Source organism: Hylaeus anthracinus, unplaced genomic scaffold (genome assembly GCF_026225885.1).
Source record: "Hylaeus anthracinus isolate JK02 unplaced genomic scaffold, UHH_iyHylAnth1.0_haploid 0, whole genome shotgun sequence".
Classification (NCBI taxonomy): Eukaryota; Metazoa; Arthropoda; class Insecta; order Hymenoptera; family Colletidae; genus Hylaeus; species Hylaeus anthracinus.
The window spans coordinates 25,295,712-25,300,262 of NW_026533254.1; the positions used below are offsets into that span (position 1 = coordinate 25,295,712).

Sequence of the window (4,551 nt, forward strand, 5' to 3'; positions counted from 1 at the left end):
GCCATTTTCTTGTTTCGTTTGAGTGAAAATTCCGGAAAATTTTATTAATATAATAAATAACAGTAGAAACTTTTTTTTCTATCTCTTCTATTTTCCAATATTTTCCTGCGTTGTTTTCGCCATATCGTTTTGTTTCGTATACATCACGAACACGTCGTTCAAAGAGTCTTACTATTATGATAAATAACGTAAAACTTCCAAAGAACATTTGTCCCAGTAATTTGGCTCGGGTGGGGTCGCGTCAACGGTATTATTATTATTATTATCGCGACTTACGTAAACGAAAGGCAGCGGGGCGTCTTTGAAGAAGCCGCGTAGACGGAAAAGTCGATAAAGGAGGCGAATTTAAGCACACCGACGAAATTTATTCCGGAAATTCGCGCATGCACTGCTTTTGCCAACTTCCCACGGAAACCCCGAATAACTGCACGTGCTATAGACGCACGCTGTAACGAGGCTATATAGCCAAAGATTATATATCCACGTATCGCATAATGGCTATGTACCGACGGCGACCCATGTACCTATGAAAAATAAAAATTCACTTTATATATCGATTTCCCGTTACGTGCCGGCTGTCTGTTGAACGTAACGCGATACCATTCGTCTCAACTTCGAGACGTATCGTGTCAGGGTGACCGACAAACGAACACACAACCCACGTTATGTATATTTATCAGGTGTGGCCGTTAATTCTCCGTCTTTATGTTCGATCATTTGTAACCGTGCTTTAAATAGGCACGCTTGTTCGTCATTTCGGTATAAGGTTGGTTAAAAGTACCTTTAGGTTCTCAACTTGACATCCATTGCAACGTATCCATGGGAATTGCCATGAAAATTTTATTGTACTCTTTTGTTTTTTTATAATTACTCAGTTTTTATAATTATCAAGTACGCCTGTAATACGTTAGAAAAATAACGAGTTAAATTTGTTGGCAAAAGACTTGGAACGTACAGTCGGTGTAGGAAGTACAGCAAACAATTTAAAATAAATGGTTTTTGTACGAATACAAAATATTACAGTGATTGTACATATATTGTATATTGCAATGATTATCAGGTTGAGACTTAACCCTTTGCGTTCGATAGGTGACTCTCAGGCACCATTAGGTTTCTAGACAAATCTATCAGCAATAATGTTTCTTTAGGTTTAATTTCTTTGGAACTCGAAATGTCAATAAAATGATTGTCGGTGTGGTAAAGGTGACCCGATTCTCAAATCTCGACAGCTTAGCATTCGTGGCAATAGAATGCTATGAAAGCATCTCGAGTTGCTGGTAGATACTTAAAAAAAAGGCCTCGAGTGCAAAGGGTTAATTTATCCACCTATACAGAGTGTCCAAAAAATGTTGGAGGTCCTTGAAAGGGGTGGTTCGGGAGGTGATTTGAAACAACTTTTTCCTTAGCGAAAATGTTGTCCGAGGCTTCGTTAAGGAGATATCAACAGAAAACCCCGGACCAATCAGAGCGCGGCAGCCTACGCCACTGCGGGCGCTCCACCGGCGTACTCGCGCTCTGATTGGTCGGGGTTTTCTGTTGATATCTCCTTAACGAAGCCTCGGACAACATTTTCGCTAAGGAAAAAGTTGTTTAAAATCACCCGAACCACCCCTTCCACGGACCTCCAACATTTTTTGGACACCCTGTATAAATTTATTACAGAGATGGTTTCGTAGAGATCAAAGACGAGCATGCATTTCTACTTAAACTAGAGTCATAAATGATTGAAAAGGCACTTGTTAATCTCTGATGGACTCAGTGCTGAGACTATTTATAAAATTCGAATCTACTACTCTGTACAACCAACATTCATCCTACATCGGCACGTAAACCAAGTATTTTCAAGTGCCAACGAATCCAGGCCTCGTTTTGTTTTATTGACGCGGAATGCAAAATTATCGCTGTCACGCATACGTGGCGTTGGTCTACCACCAGAATTGGGACGTCATAAATACAGTATCGCGCAAAAGTTCTCCATCATTCGCGTTCTCGACAATCCAGCGACGCTTCACATCTTTTCTTTTAAATGTTTCTTCAAAAATTACATAAACAAAGAAGTTCAACGAGTAACGAGTAAAAGCAAGGATCGTTCGACGCTTTATTCGATAGATAAATCTCGCCGCAGCTTTTAAAATTGTTATCGTTTTCGAAACGGAAGTCGACGATGACGGAACGTGTACGGGTTTATTTTTTCCCCCTTTACGTGCCGCGGATCGGACATTATATTTGTTTCGATAAGCGTTAACCGAATGACCTGAATATTCACCAGGCGATCCTTACGTAATTTTTCTTGTTAAAATTACTTTCAGATTCTCCTGCGTACCTTTTCTATGATTTTTAAATAAAATAGGAAAAAAGAATCACGCGGTACATGTAACGATTTATTTTTAGGACTCGTTTGCGTACGACACTGATATCAGTGTCTGATAAGACGCACAGAAACATTTGCCTCGTTCGACCTTGTTCTACAGTTACTCGCTTTTGTATTTCGATCGTTTCACTCGATTACTTGTATGCGACGTCCGATAACGATCCCGTGTCAATCTCTTCAGTTGCACGAATTATTGGAAAAAGTTCCAAGGTCCGGTAACGCGCAGTTGCTTTACAGTAGGCCCTTTATCTGATAATAACTAAGTAATATAACTCGAACTGAGCGCTCGGAGAGTCACGGTATCGTTTTCAATGTACCCAGGCCTCCCTTCCTTTTTTTTATACGTGTAGAAATGCGTTTACGCACACCCCCTTAGATGGAGGGGGTAGTATGGAATTCGCCCCTCAGAAGAAGGGGAATACCCACTAAAACTCCACGGTGGCCGGCCTCGGCGCTTTGGGGAGGGGGCACCGGGACCCCCTTTCGAACGCTAAAACCAAGATTTTTAGTATTTCGTTAATGGTTTTCTTTTCGTCTTACAAGGAACACGAACCAGTACTCTTAGTTTATTAATTACATTTTGTTTTCATTCCGATGCAGCAGATTTTTAAGTCGTCCTGTATATTCGAAATACAGGGTGCCCAAAAACTGTTGGAGGTTCTTGAAAGGGGTGGTTCGTGGGGTGATTTGAAATAACTTTTTCCTTGGCGAAAATGTTGTCCGAGGATTCGTTGAGGAAATATTAAGCGAAAACCCTGACCAATCAGAGCGCGAGTTTGTCGCTTGAGCGTAGGCTACGCGCTAAGCGCCTGCGCTCATTGGGTACCGCAGGCGCTCCAGCGGCATACTCGCGCTCTGATTGGTCGGGGTTTTCGCTTAATATCTCTTTAATGAAACCTCGGACAACATTTTCGCTAAGGAAAAAGTTGTTTCAAATCACCCCCTGAACCAGCCTTTTCAAGGACCTCCAACATTTTTGGGACACCCTGTATAATTCGATTCAGTGATATTTATTTTATCCATGGGAATCACCTTCGCATTAATATTCATATAATATTAGGGAGCATAAAATGCCGTATCAGTAATAAATAAGAAACTACTATTCCCAATGACAAAAATGTATTTAATAATCTACCAGTCGATATAGCGTTGGAATACGGGACAGTTTTGAAATACCGTTTATGAAGTTGCGCAACAGCCCCGGCTGGTTTTTTGCGAGCTACTGCACACCGTGTATTAAAATAAAATTCGAATAGCGCCGAAACAATTTAAAACGATACGTCTGCCAGAAATAAGGGTACGGCTGGCCGTGCAGGCGGCGCGCATATATTTCCACCATGTATTTTGCATATTTGGCCGGATCCGCGGTCGCGTAAACATCCGCGGGCCCGGTTATAAGTGAAACGCCGCGAGCCGCTGTAAAATGACGGATTTAAAACCGTGCGCGTCTGGCTTTGTGCACATAAGCGCGTTATAACGGCTGCGGAGCGATCAAATATTTGCCCGCCAGTATTTTAGCTAGGTCTACAACAACCACCCCACAGCCCCCCCCGGTAACAAGAGTGGGATGGATCAATGAATCGAATTTCATAGGGACACGTGTTGCGAACAGAGATGGGGAAACTCTTGATTCGATTACAGTAGGACTCCATTTATCCAAACGCCATTTTATCTCAATTGAGGATGTATTGTATTTGGTTATCCGAGCTTTGGTGAGTTCGTGTTCCTTGGTACAGTGATGCCAAGCTCGGGGTCTCGAACCTCACTGATCCACACCTCGGTGCAAAAAAAGATTACTGTTTCAAAGCTCAATACCCCTAAGCTTAGTGGCTCTTAGCTGGTAGTTCCGAAGTTCGACTTCCAAAGCATAGTATTTCCAAGCTCGGAGTTCCTAAGCTTTGTGACTCTAAGTTCAGTGTTCCAAAGCTCCGTGTCCCTAAGCTCAGGGTTCCTAAGCTTTGTGCTACCAGAGCTCAGAATTTCCAAGTTCAGCAGTCCTAAGCTCAGAGTCCCTAAACTTAGAACCTCCTAGGCTCAGTGTTCCAAAGCTCAGTGTTCCAAAGCTCAGTATTTCCAAGCTCAGAGTTCCAAAGCTCAGTGCCTCTAAGCTTAGAGTACCTAAGCTTTGTGCTCTCGAGCTCACTGTTCCAAAGCTCAGAGTCTTTAACCTCAATGTTCCA

The 4,551-nt window shown here is 42.4% G+C and overlaps 1 protein-coding gene across 1 annotated transcript in view; it reads left to right on the plus strand.

Annotated features, from left to right (window-relative positions):
- The window catches only part of LOC128889840 (Kv channel-interacting protein 1), a 30,315-nt gene that overhangs the window by 5,348 nt on the left and 20,416 nt on the right, over positions 1–4,551 (plus strand). The window lies entirely within an intron of this gene.